Source organism: Crocodylus porosus, unplaced genomic scaffold, assembly GCF_001723895.1.
Source record: "Crocodylus porosus isolate Cpor-Errol unplaced genomic scaffold, CroPor_comp1, whole genome shotgun sequence".
Lineage (NCBI taxonomy): Eukaryota > Metazoa > Chordata > Crocodylia > Crocodylidae > Crocodylus > Crocodylus porosus.
Window position 1 is genome coordinate 48,466,823 of NW_017728918.1, and position 19,391 is coordinate 48,486,213.

Here is a 19,391-nt window from a genome sequence, read left to right on the forward strand (position 1 = left end):
TCTTTGGTTCACTGCATGGATCCTCTTCTCCCTCCTCAGCCCATAGCCCGAGACTGGGAGGATCAAGGAAAACACCACCTGAGCTCCCAGACCCCTAAGCCCCGCTTCCAACTCCCTGTAGCGCCTCATGACTTGGCTGGGGGTGCTCCGAGCCATGTCATTGATCCCTTTCTCCTTCTTTTTCCTGCTGCTGCAGCTGTCCCCAGCTGAGCCAGGGGGAGGTGGTGGGATGCTGCTCCTGCCCCTGCTGCATCCAGGCTATACTTGAAGCCAGGCAAGGACAGAGCAGCATCAGCAGGCAGGTTCCCTTGCCCCGTGCCTGCTCCTGGGCCGGCAGGGAACACTGAGGGGACCAAGCAGGAGGAAGGACAGATGCTGCTATCTCTGGATGAGCCCAGCACTAAATGGATCCTGGATGGAGTGCGCAGGAGGAGATCTGGATCTCCCACCTCCAAAAAAGACAGAGACAGCAGCAGCAGTGGGTCAGGGAAAGTGACAAGGGAAGGGGAGTGGAGGGGAGGTACTGCTGAGCATGGAGGGTAAGAGAGAGAAGAATGCTTACTTGCATTGGTACTGAAAAAAGTCCATGGCTGTTTCTGGGGCACTGCATCCCCCACCCCAGATCCACTCCTGAGCTGAATATTAATTTATAGCTCAAACATTAAAGTCAGTTTATGTTGCACAATATGCTGTTGCCTTGGATAAACCCGTGACAAGCTTTTAGGAAGAAATGTAATCCTCAGATAAAGCTGATATTTGTCTTATTTAGGAAATATTTGGTGCAGTTCAGGCGGCTTTGATTTGCTACCTTCTAACTGTTGAATTTGTGTGTCTTGAGCATGTGAGAGAGATATGTTCCTGACAATTTAGTAAAACAGCAAGAGAGCAGAGATTTTTGAAAAACTTGGAGTTTTCTAAGAATCACTATATCAAAGAATTGCAAGGAAAGTGAGACACAAAATTTGGTGCCCACTAAAATCTCTTATGTCCTTATATGATAGAACTATAGACTTGCTGTCATACTGCCCAATTATATGACATGTCAAGAGTTTAATTCTTATTTATAAATCTACTTGAACTACCAACCTTCTTATGTATTGTCTTGCCCAGAAGATCTGACACTTAAGTATACTCATCATGTGTGTTGAACTCACACTATTAGGGGTGTGCAAAGCTTCAGTTGCTGATTCAATTCAGTGGAGATTTGGCATGATTTGGCAACTGAATCTCTGAATCCAAATCAAATCAAGAGGCCCTTTAATCTCTCCAAATCAAATCGGAACCCTCTGAATCGATTTGGAGAGATTCAGCAAGATTTGATGATTCGGACATAGACACATCTTTAAATGTTTTTTTCTATGTCCCTCAAGATACCAAGTGGCTTTTGAATGTTCAGATGTTGGGGTAGATGGAGCATCCCATGGCAGCATGGGGGGGGGTCCCCAGTGAGCTTGGCAGTAGACCCAGAAGTGGATCAGAAGCACTTCTGGTCCACTTCTCAATCTGCCAGGGAGCATGTAGTGGACCTCCCCTGTCCCCCTGACTCAGCAACTGGTGCCTCCTGGATCTGGGGGGGAGACACGTGGGGTCCCCCCCATGGCTGATTGTCAAGCTGGGGGGGGGCATGAGGAAAGGTCCACTGCGTGCTTGGTTCACTACCAAGCATGTGGAGGGGCCTCCCCTGAGCTCCTGTGGGACACTCCATATCCCCCACCATTGCAGTGTTCACAAGCCACGCCTGGTACCTCATAGTATGTAGAAAAAACATTTGAAGCTGTGTCTGTGGCCAAACTGCTGATTCTCCAAATCTTCAGATTGGGCTGAATTGAATCGGGACAGTGATCCAAATCAATTAATCGAATCACTGTCCCTGATGTGGACCAAATCCAAATCCCAATCAAATACAGCCTGTTTCACACACCCCTACTAATTATAGCTAAAAAGGAGATAGAAGTGGACCTTAGGAAGTTATCTAGCAGGATCACCTTCCCACCTGGTCTAAAACCATCTTAGCAACTAAACTATCAGTGAAACTAGATCATGGACATAATGGTTCACCACAAAATGGATGGTATGAACAGGTACTAATGTTAATTTATAATGTTAATCCAGTGGAAGCAATTCAAGAAGTAGGCAGAATTTCAAAATAAGATTTTGGGGAAGAGGAATTTATATCTTCAATATTAAAATTGTGATACATGTTGCTTTATGGAGGCTTATGTATCTGGCATATCTAAGAGGATTCAAGTGTTTTTTTTATTATCCTGAGCAAAGAGACCTATCTAAAAGCCTTATATTTATTTCAGGAATTTGTTGAATGCTCTTTTGAACTTTTGTTTTACTTAAATAGAGTTTTATTTCATAAAACACTTAATATCTCCATTCCAGTAAGCAAACAACATCACCACCAACAATCATGTATGGTGTTATACGTTGTTATTTCAATATTCATATCAAATTTAGGGGCATTTTAGTGCATTTTTATTAATATGTGTGAGACTTTCTTTTGCTCTCTAAGTGTACCATGTGTTGGCACATGTGTATTTATAAAAAAATGTAATAGCAAGCAAAATCCAGGTTTATACAACATAAGCTTTAATAGGATATAATTTTAAGATATTGTAATATTTACCCTAAGATTATAGAAAGCAATGGAACAACTTTTGTCTTTTGCAAAATACGTTATAGATATTTTTCTTTATCTGAAAGTTTGAAGTGTAATGTGTGTTAAGTCACTTCAATTATTCTTTCATTAATTCCTTCTGAATTCAGTGAAGCACAAATAAACTCTCTCAAATAAAGCACTTGCTGTTAAAAGCAGCACAGCTTTCTTCAAGCAATCAGAACAAAGTGGAATTAAAATCTGTTCCACATAATGTACAAAATTCAGCATTTAAAATAGCCTTCTCACAAATAATTGCATCAATACCACCTTGTAACAGAAACTTTCATGGGAGAGAAAGCAAAGCACAGAGACTATATTTGTTCAAAGGATTCATCTCACATAAAATTTCCCTTTGGTCTGTGCAATCCATATATCTTCCCAGACTCCACTGCAGTCCTTTTTTCACTGAAGAATTATCTGCCTTAGCCAGTAATGAGGTGCACTTTCACTAGTATATTGTATAGATTTTTGTAACAGCACTTCATTGGTTTTGTAATGCTTTTTTCCTAAGAGCAGTCATCTCTTTACAAAAATGTGCAATACTTTGGAATACAGAAAGGTTATGTGGCATTTGAGGTTCTTCTATGATCCTCTAGACTGCAGGGTTTGAAATGTTACCATATCTTACTGCTTATAGCTTTCCTCTCCATAGATGTTTTCTGTAGACACTGACAGCTATGATAAAAAGATAAATTTTGCTGTGAATCCTGAATCGCCTAAAAATAAATTAGCAATCAGTTGCTGTCATTTGTAGTTTTTTTCTAAATTGAATAGCTGCAGTGTCAGCCACAGCAATATTAGAGATGAGTTATCCAAATAATCTTGGACAGCAGTGAACACATTTAGCTTGTGATGTTTATTTCTGTTATACTAACATCAAAGGAAGAAGAAGGGCATGATCAACAAAAAGATGGAGCTACTTAAGTTCTGTTTAAGCTCCCATGTCAGGCCAAATTTTTAATTCTTCAAGCCTCTCTTCAGCATCTAGAGAATATGAAGTGTCCATAGATACCTAAGTAGTTGGTTTCCTGGGGGGGAAAAGCACAAGCCAATCTGAATCTTTCCTGTATCTTTATATTCATAAAACTTATCAAAACCCGGATTTCATATTTAACCTGGCTCATGGAGATAGAGAAGGGTAGTTGTATTGGTTAAAGTCAAGGAGAGAGTCTTGGGTGCTGGTCCCTAGGACTGCATTTAATAATTAAAGAGCATACAGCATTTGAACTAAAACTCAGAGTTACCTCCCTTTTAGAGAAGTTCCCGCCCCACTGGGCTACAGATTCTGGCTGTAACTTGCATTCTCCCCTTCAAGCCCCATCACTCTTGGCAACAAAATAGGTCAGCTTAAGCAGTTGGATGGTATTTGATTGTCTAGACAAGCCCATAGTCTCATGCTCAGGGCACTATCTTTGATGTGGGAGTTGTGGATTCAATACTCTCCCGCTGAGTGATGGCTTGAATCATGTCTCCCAGGGCACCTATACACATCCGGTGAGGCTGCATCATTGCACTGTAATTACAGTGCATTGGAATACTGGTGCATGGCTATTACTGTGCTCCAGCAGCCTCCCACGTCTTGTGTATCAGTGTCTCTGCACTGAAAAATGGTGGTGCGAGTGCTTTAAAGCCTGTTGAAGAAGTTTTACTTAAAGTGCCCTTGCCACCATTTTTCAGGGCAGTGACACACTGATACACGAGATGCTGGTGATTTAATTAGAGCCACTCTAATTAAAGTGCCGCTTCCCCAACTTCCATAGAACCTGCATGAATACCCCTACTCTTGGTATAAGTGCCCCTAACCATGAGGTTACTGGGCAAAAGGTTGGTGGTAGTCCTCTTCTTCCTGATTCAGGGGCTGAGTCCAGACGAGTGTGGACATGCTGTAGATGTGGTGCCGCAGACCCTTCTGTAGCACCACCCACCACACATGCAGGCGTTCCCCATGCTGCTACCTTGCAATGCAAGGGATTTTTTGATTCCAGGAGATCCCAGGGGCAAAAAAAACCCTGCCAAAAAAAAGTGGGGTGGTGCACGTGGTAGCAGCATGTCCCACCTAAAACTGGAATGTGGCTGGCAAGAGCCACACTCTGGCTGCCAGCCAGGCTCTCAGCTGCTGGAGTGCCATGGCTACAGCTCCCCAAGGCCCCCAGGATCCCAGGTAAAGCTGTTGGACCAAGCATGGTTGCTGGCCCCAGCCTCCCATACCCCACCCAGGGTAACCTGCCATTTGCCAGAGGGTGAATATCATGTGCATTTCCTTTGTACAAGTAGCAGTGGCACAAGGTGTGCCCACTGCTATTTGTCCCCAAAGAAGCAAACAGCCATGCTCATGTGGACATAGGCAAGAAGGCCATTTGCTTTTGGCATTTAAACTTGGGGGAGGCACTCACCTTATGAATTCCATATTAGCAGTAATGTCTTACTCAAGGCTACATGAAACATAGATACACTCCACTCCAGGGAAGAGGCAAGATTCCACATCTATCCACATTTCCTATTGGCTAACCCATGCATCTCCCTGCAGAATGTCAGTTGTAACCAAAAGCTGTTTAAGTCTTTCAAGGTATAATGACCCAGGACACAAAACTCCTATTTTTTAATTTCCCTTAGGGTCCATATGCTTAAATTTTAGGCAAGATAGTGCACAGTATCAGCCCAGCTAAGTGCTCTTTTGAATTTGGGCCGTGATTACTACACAGGAATCAACCATTCTAGTTTCAAGTGGCTAGGTTTCCTATATATTTGTGCCAGATTTACCAATTCAGCTCAGCTCGAACAGGCTCGGAGAATCTTCATTTTGATTGGTGGAGCCCATCCACCAATCAGGTAAGGGCTAGGTGGGGCCGGCCCTCCCCCTACACGGGGCAGAGAGATGGGGGGAGAGCCTCCTGGACTTGATTGAAGCCTGCTTTCTGCAGGCCCAGAAAGACTTCAGGGGCAGAGCCCAGCACAAGATGGATCAGGGAAACAGAGAAGAAGGAAGAAGGGACCAAGAAGAGCTGGAGAAGAGCTGCCCAGTTGGTGAAGCAATGCCCAGAAGAGCCCTAAAGAGTCTCCTCACCAGGACTGACATCACAGCTCCATCGGTGAGCAGAATGATGCGTGGGGCACAGATCTAGAGGCATTCCCTGGTGTAGGGATCACTGCACGGAGCCCTGGGAGCTGCTTGAGGCAGCTTGGGTCTGTAACTCTTGGCAAGTGGCCAAAGGACACAGTGCAGAAATTGATGCATGGAAGATCCGGGAGTGGATCAGGGTGCTGGGACCCACTTTAGGCGGCTTGAGCCCCATTCCCTGGTGCACAGCCAGGTAGCATCAAGCCAGAGGATCCAAGAGCTGACTGAGCTCCGGTGCAGCACGAGGTAGCCCGGGCCTCCAGGTGAAAGGACGAGCCCTGTGGTGCATGAGTCAGTGCATGGGGCCACAGTGAACCGCTGTGTGGGGAGAAAGAGAGCTCAGGCAGCAGAAGACTGCCCTGGTGGGAGCCAGAGACAGTCCTGTGATGTGTACCTAGGCTACACATTCTATGACAAGATTTAGGCACTTTATAATGGGATTAGTGCTAGGGACACCCCAGACCTATGTCATATGACATAACCCCTGCAGAACTTGCATTGCTACAAAGCATGGAGAAGGATTCTGGCTCATATGTCAGAAACAGACTAAATGCTTAAATTCCAATTACTGATCTGGCTGCTGCCTTCAGTTTCTCCTCTCCTACTTTTATTAATGAAAATCGGGAGCACAGATGTTCCCAAAAGCAGTTTTTGGCTAGTAGAAATTTAATTATTGGAGTTAATGCATGAGCCATCTATTTGCAATACCCAGTTTACGTTAAAAAGGTGGCAGTCATAATCATCCTTTTATTTGTGTAGCAGGCCTACCTATCTTCACCTGGTTCCTTTGGCTTAGAGAATTGCCAAAGCAATTGGTGGAGCAAACCCACCAATCAAAGACCAGCAGGGGAGGAGCCTTGGGAGGAGTCCACCCTGCCCCTACATCAGGGTGAGACAAGCAGTGGACCAAATTGAAGACTGCAGTCTACCTCCCCCCAATTGGCCAGTCTTCAATCTTGGGGTGGAGTCCCAAAAGGGTACATAAGGAGCTGTGTGTACAGCACATGGGGGGAGACAATGAGGGACAGTGAAGAAAGAAAAAGCCAGGGCTGAGCAAGAGCTGGGGAAGAGCTACCCAGGAGATGCTTCCAGTTGCCCTGAGGAGCCTGAAGTCCCCATCATCAGGTGGGAGCAGCAGGCCGCCACATCCCCAACCCCTCGTTGTCAGAGTGCATAGTGAGCCAAGCAGGCATCACTGCACAGAGGGCCCGAGAGGGACCAGGACCTTGGGAGCTGCTCAAGATGGTTTGTGTCTCCAACCGTGGCACAAGACCAGACGGTGCAGGTGTCACTGCATGGAGAGGCTGAGAGGGACTGGGACCTTGGAAGCAGCTTGAGGCAACTCAGATCTCCAACTCTGGCATGAGGCCAGCACTAGTGCAGACACCGCTGCACGGTGAGTCATTGTCAGGCCAAGGGCCCTTGGAGGGGGCAGGAGGTGGCTCAGGCCCCATTCCCCACTGCTGGGTGTGAGGGCCTGTGTGCAGTGCAGGCTGTGCAGTGTGGTAGCCCTGTACTGGAGTCCCAGCCCTGGGCCTGCATAAGGCAGCCCAGGCCCACAACCTACTGACAAGGTCGAGACATCTGGGCATGTGAACAAGCCATGCACCCCACTCGGGGACTGAGACAGAGCACTCACTTCAGGAGCCATTTGCTGGACCCCTACTCACCAAGAAGCCTGAGTTTTCTGGCAAGGGGTTTACCACTGGGGAGGGACACAGTGGATAGCCCCATCAGAGGGGATTTAGGCTAGAAAGAGAGAGACTCCTCTAGAGGAGGGAGGTATTTGGGATTACCCTGCCTTACATTCTGGAGTGTTTATTAATTGTTTGCTGCATGTTATATTTTGGAGTGTTTCTTAACTGGCTGTTGTGTTTTCTATTCTGGAGAGTTTATTAAATGTTTATTGTGCTTTAGATTTTGAGGGTGCTTACCTATCAATTGCTAGGACATACCCTCTGAGGATCTGTGAGCAAGGTTTGTCTTGTGGGTCTTGGGGACTGCTATACTTACCTGCTCTGTTCTTTGTTGACTTGAATGTATTATATGTAAATAGTTATCTTTATCACCCATGCAGTTTAATCTATCCCCTCTCCTTTTACTCTGCATCTGAGTAAGCCATGTATATAGTTAAGATAGGGTGTCCTGGTCTTCCCCTATAGAGACACTGGGGAAGGGAAAGCTGCAAGCAAGTTGCAGTTTCCATCTCTAGCATGTACGCCCTGCTGACCATCCCCTTCTATTGGAAAGGGGGTACACACTCCAGTACACGCATGTTTCATTTGTAAACTGAGTACATTTTCTTGAAAGTCTTAGGTAGTCAATATATGTGGAATTGCACAATTTCAAAACTATTTTAGAGGGAATTTGCTCTTTATGGTAAGGTTATAACTGTTACCATAATAAACTTGATTTTGCTCCCACTCTGACTTTCTCATTAAAACTCTTTCCCACCTGAGACTGCTCACATTGGTCTCTCTTGTCAAAGGAGATTTTTTTTTGAAGTTTGACGTTAATTGAACAAGAGGCTTTTGAGAGACAAGGAACTGAAAAAGATGTGTTTTAGTTCTGGAAACATCCAATATTTTGATGAAATCTTATCTCAAAAACAGCCTGGTTTCAAAATATTGTTTCCTTAATGCGTTAGTGTTCAAAGCAGGCTATTTGTAATACCTTAGGGATAAAAAAAAGAGGAAGAGAGAGAGAGAATTCTAGAGTTTGCAGTGAATTTTACCAGCTTCTTGTAGGTACTTACAAAGCTCACAAACTTCACAGGTACAACAAATAGCTCTATGAGTTCCAAAAGCAAGATATCCCTGGTTTAGTATATTTATAGTGGACGCTTTATGGGGCGAGGTAGAAGAGCTTTTATAAAAGATAAATAGCTTGAATTTAGGTTTTCCTCAGGCTGGTAGTTTTCTGTCTATGGTATTTTTAGATAACCCATTACATAAGGCAGAGATTCCCAAACTTTTCTTATTGTGTACCCCCTTCCAGATTTACCAGCTGCCAGCATACCCCTACTAGCATACAGTTTATATTTTAACCCCTTAAATGACACTTATTATTATAATGAAAATTATAATTTGCCATTATACACATACCCCTCTGAGATGTCTTGTGTACCCAGAGGGGTATGCATAGCACAGTTTGGGAACCCCTGACTTGGGGTATAGGTGTCAGATGCACTGATTAAGCAAAAGGAAAAGAAAAAGTCCCAGTGGCATTAACCTGGCAGAGATGGGTGACTACACAAAACCTATACAAAACCATCCCCTTCAGCATGGGGTAGTTGCAGGATAAGAAAGCACATGACAGGCCAAACCAGCAGCAAAGACATTGTGGATCTGAGATCTGGTACTCAAATCATTCAGGAGCATAACGAACATTTATACACGTGCTCTGGGAGTGAGAAGGGTGTTTTAATTAGAGTAGCTCTGACAGCAACTCTAATTAAAGCACCCAAAGCATCTTGTGTATCAGCATCCCTGCACTGAAAAGTGGTGGTGGGAGTGCTTTAACTAAAGGTCATTAAATGAACTTTGGTTAAAATGATACCCCACCACCACTTTTCAGTGTGGGAACACTAATATACTTGATGCTGGAGTCTACTGGAGCACGGTAAGTCAGTTAGTTGAGTCTGCTCTGACATGTTGCAATTATAGCACGTTGGAGAGTCTTCGCTGCACATGTATAGGTGCTCAATGTTTCTCTGCTACCTTATGTCTGCAGGATAGATAGTGCAGTGATACTGCTGCTCTGACTGACACTAGTGTAAGCTCAAGAAACTGTAGTGGATCCCTGATAACCCCTCACTTATACTAGGTAGGGAAAACTGCACAGTTTCTTGTGATAATTCCCCACCAATAGTTGTTAAGGAAAGGCTTTCAAAGATTGAAGTATTATAACCCTAGGAACCTAGTCTAAGTCTTAGGTTATGGCTACTTGAGCAAGTTAGCAGGGGCTAAAGTAGGGTTTGAATTTTCAGTGCATTAGCTATGCTACAGTAACCATCCCTGTGCACACTCAGCCCATAGTGAGAGTAAGTAGGCCCACCACTGAAAGTGGGGTAACCTACTTTACTTTATCACAAGGTAAAACCATGCATATAGATAATTACTGCAGAGGAGCTAACAGGATGCAAGTTCACACAACAGGTTTGACTTATTTATGGTGACTTATTTATGCCACCACACCCTTAATCGTATCTTGTTTTATACATTACACCTCAATCAGAGCCTATTACATGGAGAATTCTGGGACTCCAGCTTTTAAGACATGTATTCTCATCACTGTTGGCTGTGTTATTGAATAAGAATGTGACAATTTCTTTATTCACCAGCCTCAAACTCACCATTTATTTAGCGAAACAGATTATTTGTTATAGGCAGGATTTCTGAGCGACAACAAAGCTGCTAGCCAGCAACTGAATTCCTTACCAGTATCTCACCATACCTTTTTCAGTAATCTTAAATGTGAAAATCTCATTAAAGGACCTGCCAAGCCCTGGAAAAAGAGTTTCATTAAAAATTGTATCAGACAGATACAATTCAAGATATCAGTCTCTTACTCTCTTTCTGCTTCAGAAACACCTGTCAAAATATCAAGTCACTGGGACTTCTTAAAGAAGCTGTACTGCCCAAAGCAGGATAGTCGGCATCTATGCACCAGTTGCAGTATTAAAAGAATAATTCCTCATGATAGTTTATACTTCAATGGATTTTCACAGATTGCCAGCTCAGAATTAAAAAACTTTTATTTAGGGCATTGTTAGCATGACTTTCTCCCCAGAACATATGTTCCTTCTTCCTTGCCTTCTGGGAAATGATATTGTATTGTATGACTTTGTTAAGCTATAAGGTGCATATTGCCCTCCCTCCGACTTCAAACTAATACAGCTAGCTTCCTTTTTATATATTTTTTTTGTGTTTTATACCATGCAGCTTCCATATAGTTTCACAGATTGCTAAGATTTTTCATTGCCTCATAGTTCTGATTTTTTTTTTTTAATCCCAGGGTGATTAAGGGTTTTTGAACTGTTTTAATGGTTAAAGCTGTACAATTACAGGTTGTGTGCCTGAAAAACAATATAAGGAAGCCCTTTGATATTAACTGGGAGAAACGCACTGGTGATCCTTTTAAGAGCTCTTGTTTTTCCCCCTCATTGTTAGGGTTGGTAGATATTAATATCCGTTTTCCAGCCTTGAACAATTAGAATAACTTGTCTTTATCAAGTTTTCTTCACAATTTGATCTTTGTTAGAGCGGTAATGGAGATAGATGATTAAGTCTCTAGGGCAGATTCCTTTAAGCTGGGAAATGCTACAATGGTAGAGTCTATTGATCTAAACAGAATTACTTTCTTCTTTGCCTAAAAATAAAAATGAGTAGTGCTTCGACAAATAACACCTTTTGAGGGGATTCTCTTTATTCTTAAATGTTTTTGATTTACCAGATTCCCCAGGTTCTGATCATTATCTTTCAATACTATTCAGCTCATTTTCTCAGTCACCCATCCTTATTTTATCTAAAATGTATACACTAGCAGTGTAATGGAGTCCATCATTATAGGGCTCCATTATGATACCCAGTTTTCAAATGAGCAATGAAAGACAATTTAAACAATTGAAATATAGGAAGGTCTATATATTTACCCTCAGGGTTTTCCTATCAGCCTACTAATTTTTCTACTTTATTTTTAAGATCCTTCAACTTTCAGGTTTAGCCATTCTTGTTGACAGTAAAAAGTCAGTATTTCTTTCAGGCGAGGCTTTTTGGAAAGGGGTGAATGCATCTTTTTTCTATGCCAATTCAGTGTTTCTGATCTGTAAACTATCTTGGGTATTCCATATCCCTTTTGCTTCTTAAGAAATGTTTCTTCTGCAAAAGTAAGTGCATTTCCTTTAATAAAAGATATACACCTTTTCTTTCTTTCTTATACCTGATTTTTCTCCTTGTTGTTTTTCCTGCCATCTTTTAGATTGTGAACATACTTTTTAGTTATGAAGAGGAGTAGAAAATTGAGATTTTGAAGATACTATGAACTAAGAGCCTCAGGTTTTAGTTATTTCTTTGAAATGTGGGGAGAAGAATTGAATCAACACTAAATGCAGATATTTTTGACAGCTGAGTCCCTGATTTTGGATGCCTTGATTTGGGGGCATAAAAATTTATAATACTTTAGTTATCAGGGGCCTGATTTTCAGGTGTTTAGGAGATGTTTTTAGCTCTTTAAAAAAATCATATCTTTAAAACAGCATTTTAGCCAAAAATGAGGCATAGAAAAGTCTTAAAAAAAATTAATCATCAATGATGAAAAAGCATTAACAAATCGTTATAAAAATCCTATATTATTTTGCATTTGTGAACATATACATACAATTTAATATAATACTTTGTCATTGAGATGAGTCCCTTAAAACTCAGGCAACCATGTAATAAATGTGTTTAAACCCCACCCCCCCCACAAGAACTTCCACTTCACCATATAGCAGCATTACCAGTAGTTTATTTACAGTTTATACTAAAAACAATACAATAAAATGAACCATAAAAAACAAACATAATAACAGCATTTATATAATTTATAATTTTTGGTAAAAATATACAATACAATTATTCTATCTATCAGTTTACACTAAGTTAAAATAGAATATAGTACATGATGGAAATTTAAAAGAAAAGAAGAAAATGAAACGGTGAATTATAATCCCCCCCCACCCCCAATCTATTTTATTTTGGCATACCCAAGAAGTATAGGACAGGCTCTGAAGTGTTAGGAAGAAACTAGACTCTTGGCTTTTTTCTTCTTGAGCCCAGTATTTAAAGTGTTCTGTTAATGGAGAGATCCAGTTCTTCCTTTTTCAAAGAACTACTGAGAGCACAAATAGTGATTAAGTCATCTATCCCATTCCTCCCACAAAAACATAGTTATCCTGAATATGGGGCCTGACATCACCTGATCATGACAGCCACATATCTCATTAAAGTAAATCTCAGTCTAGTAATGGCCTTTCACTATTTGTCCTTTTGGACCACATACATGCAGGTTTCTAAGCCAAAGTAGTGTTTTATTAATCTTAAAAAGGGGAAGTTTGAGACAGACAGTCTCCACGCTGGCATCTTTAATTCTTAAATGTAGGTTTTGTTTTTAGGTACTGGGGAAATATTGGGTCAATGACTTTATATACATTTCCCAGACCATTTGTCTGAAGGAAAATATGGATATTAACCATCCAAACAAAGGTTTATTTGGGCAAGGAGAAGTTTCTAAAACATGCTTTACCTGGCAGGTGTAAACAATTTTTCATCCAGTAGTTTTTAATTGAGCTAACTTACTCATATTTATGAGTCTGGTTTCAGAGAGCATGAGCCCCCTATCATAGAATTAGGTAACAATAAAAAAAACCCTTAATTTTTAGGCAGCTTTTATTTTATTCATGGACCATAAGGTCATCACCCCCAAAAGTTCTGCTCCATATCATAAAATTGACTCAACCTTGACCCATAGACCTTCAGTACTTCTAGAACTGCTCTTCTACCCATCTTATTGGGAACAGATAAGACTTTACTCAAAGCTTGTTTTGCTCTAGTACTTACATTTTTAGTGTGCTTTCTCAGCTCATATTTTTGCTAAAATAGATTCCAAGCTATTCAAAAGAAAACACCACTTCTAGTTTCTTTTCCTGTAAACACAAAAAAACCCAACCAAACAAAACACACACGCACACTTATTTCCTCCTTTCATTCCCAAAAAAACATTTTTTTTTGCTTTTAGCTGTATTGATTTCCTGGCTGTTTGAGGTACAATTCTGCTGGAAACGTTTGAAAGCCTATATGGGCTTGTGACATTATTAACATATCAGCTGCATAAAGCAAGACAGGGATAGAGTCATTCAGGCTAGGGACAGACATTACATACAAATCAATTTAAGTGATCCAAAACTGGTTTAAATCTGTAACAGAGCAGATATTCAGCACACATAAAACGGTTTGAAAATGGCTGAGATAAGTGGTTTAAGATAAACCAGATTGAATGTAGTATCATACTTAACTGATCTGGGTCAAACCAGTTTATGCAATGTCTGTTCCAGTCAAGTACTGACTGCATTCCAATTACCCTTTCCACAAATAGTTTTAATTTATATCAACGATAACAGTCTATATTGCCATAGACATGACCCTGTGTGCCATCATTGATTTCAAAGGGTGCAGGATTCATTCAGAAGAATCACAACACTTAAAAGGTATGACAAAAGTCCCCTTTCCAGACCATGAACAACTAGTGCCTCCCGAGACTGGGGGGGCACTATGGTGGTGAGCAGCAAGCAGGGACCATTCACAGACGTCCGTGATGGTATTGACAGCGGCAAGCGGGGACTGCCTGCAGACACCGGTGGCAGTGTCGGTGGCAGGGGGGAGGGAGTGGCAAGCAGCAAGTAGGAACAACCTGCAGATGCCGCCAGCTGCATCAGCAGCAAGAGTGGGGGCAGGCAGCGACTGCCCTCAGAAGCCAGCAACGGCTTTGGAGGTGGTCAGTCTCAGGGTGGCACCTGTGTATGGATGCAGTGTTTGTTGCACCCATAACTAAAATACAGCTATCACTTGTGTGAAAATAAGATGCATAGAAAAATTAGCATCTGAAAAAAAGAGAAGGATAGAGGGTAAGACAATTAGGGGTGCCATATTTCCAGTAGCAAGAAAAAGGATCTTTTGGAGAGACCTCACTCCCAGCTCACAGCCCCCTGGCCCTGCCAGTGCCCCTCACTCCCAACCTGCAGCCCCCATCCCTGCTGTTGCTCCTTGCTCCAGGCCCATAGTCCTCTGGCTCTGCCAGTGCCCATCACTCCAGACCCACAGTCCCTTACCCACTCACCCCCAGGCTGTGCAATTGTCCCTCACTCCCAACTTGCAGCCCTTTGCTGCTGCCAGTGCCCCACATTCCCAGCCCACATGTGATGCCCCTGCCTCCAAATGCCCTCCACCCACTTCAGGATTTTGCTTTGCTCCACTGGTAGAAGTTTCAAAAAACCATCAGGATGGAGATCACAGGACTCAAAAAGAGGGCATGTCCAGGAAAACATGGATGTATGGTAACTGTAACAGGCTGCCCTCCCCAGCAATATTTTTTTTCCTTTTTGCCTATGAAGGGCACCCATGAAGTCCCTTAATGTTTTATTTTTGTTTCATTCACCTTGTATCCCACCTTCACTCATCTGCCATGTATTGTAACAATATCTAAATTAATATTTATATCAAGCGGGAGACTGCCTATCATAATTCTATGTTGGGGTTCTCAGCCAACACAGGCCTTGTCCCCTGACTTTCTCTAGCTAGGCCTACCAGTCTAAACACAGCAGATAGGGTTGGACTCTGAGGCTCTAACTCCTTAATCTTGGGGTTTGTGGCCCTCCTTTCACTTCCAGTATGGAGCACAGGCTCTCTGGCCTGGCAGACCATCCACAAGTCACAGAGCCAGTATACCACAAGTTCAAGGCTAGGCAGTGGCCCTGAGCTTCCCATTGTCCCAGGACAAGCTTTTATTTAACTCAGGCTACTAGCCAAGGTTCCCCCACTGGGGCCCAGCTTAAAAGTCCTGCACCCAGCTGAGAGGCTGGCCTTATACAACTGCACACACTAGGCCCCTTTGGCCTTTTGTGACTGTGTCCAAGACACTAATGAGGTCTCCTCCTGCCCTACAGCCTCATCCCCAAACCATCCATGTCAATCAACAAATATACATAAACAGTAAGCCAATGGGTTACAACCACACACACAAAAAAAGGGAAATTAAAGAAGGCAGCATGCCAGCATACATTTTCTTCATGGCTTGGTGCTTCTGCTTCCCCACTGTCTATGATGCTCCTCCCTGCACCATTTCTCTGAAAGTCATCAGGAGTTCCCTTCTCACAGCAGCCAAACCACTCTCATGCACAACCTCCTTCCCCTTTGACCACTACCTCTAATTGCCACCAAGCCCAGGGTTTTTATAGTTCTGGCCTGCCCGCTCCAGCCAACTGGCTAGCTGGCCAAGCTCAGCTTTTAACCCCTACCCTGCCAGCCAGCTGTGCCTGGAAAGTTCTGGTCTTAAAGGGACCAGCTTGCTTTCTGGTAACAGGGCTAGGGTTCCCTGTTACAGTAACCCTAAAGACAATGAGACTGACAATGAAAGAATCGAGAGAAGGAAGCTGAAGTAACAGTGGGCATGTCTACGCAAGATACTTTGAGTGCAGTAGACTAACTTTACTGTGCATTAGTATGGTGGGCAAAATCTATGCTATCACACTAATGTGGAGTAGAATTAGTCTACTGTTCAGTAGCATCATCAAAAATGCATGCGCCAGTGCTACTGTGCAATAACTCTGGTTACTGTGCATTTAGTTAGTAAACTAAATGCAGAATAACCACTGTGCATTAATGCACATGTAGATGTGCCCAATGATTTAATAAGGGGAAATTAATGCCCAGAATTTGAATTGTGTAAGGCCAACATCATTTGTGTCCAGTTCTTGTGAAAGTCTGGGACAGACCTCACAAGTCAACTACCTCTAATCCCAAGTCATTGCAGTGGTGTTCCCTGATACTGCTGGTGGATACTAGCCTTTATGGCGGTAGGTGCTGCAGTGAACCTGCCCGCCCCTGCATGTCTCTATCAAGTGCCTCAGTATATCTTTTCACGTGAAGTCTCTTTCCTCCAGCTGGCTTTCCTTAGGCATCTTATGCCCACATCTCCTGCAGCCTCTGGGGCAGAAAAGGATCCAAAGCAGTTTAACAACTTATCCTCTTTCCTGGGTTGAGTTTCTGGGTGCACCAGGTTTTTATGGCATTGAGACAGGTCTTCACCATCCTTTGGCCTTCCTCAGACTCAGTCATTTATCAGCAGGGATCTGGGTTTTCCACTTCCCACAGGAAAACGAAGTAAACTGCAGATTTTAACTTTTACTGGAGGCAAACTCAGATTTCTCATTTTACAAGAGAAACCCATGGATTTTCCAGTTTTGCAATGGGCCCTGTGCAGGCTGGCAGAGTTCCAGCCACCAGAGGGTTGGGACGGAGTGGGAGGAGGGCAGAGAGGCAGGGGGAGCCACGTGCATGTACATGCACACAGCTGCCAGGCAGCCTGCAGACCAGCTCCCCAAAGTAAGCTGGGTGGGCGAGGCATTGAGGCCCCCATAGGGAGGGAGAGAGTTGAACGGGGCTGGGGCTCAGCCCCAGGGGCCACAATGTGTAGCTGCAGGGCCTGAGTGGGGCCACAGGTAGCTTGTCCCAGGGTGAGGAGCGTGGGGCCAGCTCCCTGCTGCAGCACGCACTCCCAGGGGACAGGGAGGACCCGTACCTCCCAGATCTGTGTGCGAGGGTCAGGGTCCCACCCTGCTGTCCTCCCCTGGGGCCTCTGCAGCCCAGCATGTGTGGCCCAATGCTGCAGTGAACAGCGGAGCCATGGAAAAAGCTGCCTGCTGCTGCGAGCTCCACGCTGCCATGTCCCCTGCATGCAAACCCACACTGCAGCTCCACTTCACTACAGCAGCCGCCACCTCCTGCCAGGGGAAGGGGGCTGTGGACCCCGGTCTCTGGCTCTGTATCCCTGGCAGCTTGGAGCCCCCTCTGGCAAGGCTGGGGGAGCAGGAGCTGTGGGTGGGGGGTGAGAGGTACCAGGAAGGCTGGGGAGGTTGGGGCAGGGCGAGTGAGGGACTGGAGGAGGGCTGGGGAGCTGTGCGGGGGAGTAATGAGCACCAGCAGGGCCAGGGAGGTTTGGGGGGGCTTTAATTTTAGTTATGAATTGGGGGGGTTATCAGTGAATCCATGTTTTTTTATCAGAGAACTTTACATTTTTTATCAGGGAAAACCAGGATCCCAGTTTATGAGTAGTAATCAGGAACCAGGACCATTTTGCTAGACATTATACAAACAAATGAACAAAGAAATTAGTTTTTGTCTGCCCCAGAGCATTTACAATATCAGCTAAGATGATGTAGATTGATACAGAGATACAGATGGAGGAATACAACACAAGGATGAAATAGTTGAGAGAGCAAGTGGGCTGCAACTAGTGTACTACCTTTAGTTTTTCCTCACAGTTCTTTATGCTGGGGCTAAGTAAATATTTCATTTAATTAAATTGTCTCCTACCTCATTAATGGCAGACTAGACCATCTCTGCATCCTACCAGAACTAAGTTGGTCCTTGCTTGCCACATTTCTCACATCTGTTGATGCAACTTAGCAAGAGAAAATATATTACTCTACTGGGTCCCTAAATAAACATAGGTGCCAGCACTAGCACTAACTTTACCATTACATTATCACTCTGCTGCCTCTTACTATCTCCTTCAAATGTTTTTAAACTGTCCTAGGACCTCTTTCACTGCTCCAGTGTTCTTAGGCCTCCTTTTAAGCTCTTTTCACAACACCCCATCTAAGCTTGACTCCCCAAATGCCTTTCTGGAAATTCACTATTATAGTCCTAACTTTATCTCTAGTCTTTCTCCTCCAAAATGCTTCCTCGTACACTTTCATAGAATTTCTTATAATAGTGTCTGTTTCCCAAGGTCCCTATGAGGGGAAAAAAACCCCACACAACTCTCAGATCTTGCATACCAGAGATCAGTAATGTATAAACTGTGGGCCACATTTGGCCTACCAAGCTTTTATAAATGGCCCACCAAGCTCTGGAACCATGCAGCTTGGAAAGATCGTACAAAAACACAGTGTATTTTGGATGTTTGGAGAAACTATGGTGGTGGCCTGGTCCATTCTATACCATGCAGCAAGCCACAGCAGCAGGGACTAGAACAGAAGCACCAATATGTCCTTGACCAGCCCAGGACTATGAAGGAACTGGAACAACAGCTGAATGGTCCATTCTGCTACGTGTGCTATGCTGGGGCATGTCAAGGACATCCTTGTACTTTTGTACCAGTCCCTGCTGATGCTGGGTGCATAGTGGTGTATAGTGCAGAATGAACCATGTTACATATTGAGTGTCTGTATATATGTTCTGTATTCCATCAGCAGAGGATGCTACATGAACTGCATTATCTTGTGTTGGCTATTCTGCTTTAATGTTAAAGGTTGTTAGCTGTTGCTAATAAATATGGCTCCCCTTTCTTCCCTGCATGATTTCTCCTGGACAAGAAGCCAACAAATACACAACAGAACACACAGCTGAGGTTTGGGAGGGGGTGTTGGGGGGTGGGGAAGGGGGACACCTGCTTTCAATCAGTGTCTGAGCAAAGGCTGCCTGCCCCCAAGTCCCCTTGGGTATGCAGGGCTATGAAATGTCTCTCCCTAGGTTTTGCAGGGAGATAGGAGTTGCTCTGATAGGTGCTCCATGAACCTTTTCCACTGCTGAGAAACTAGAAAGAGCTCTGGTAAGCCCAGTAGTACTTGTACATGTGCTTTGTGAAGAAGCTACCTGCTGTCCCATGGCTGTTGAAGATCAGTCCAATAAATTATACACTCCTGCTCTCCCTGTGACTGAGCTGTGTTGATTTGGCCCTCTGTTACTGAAAAGTTGCTGATCCCTGTTCTATGCTGAACTTGAACTTCATCTCTTCAACTTATAGGCAACCTTCATGCTCTATTATACACAGCTGTTTGTAGAGTCTCAG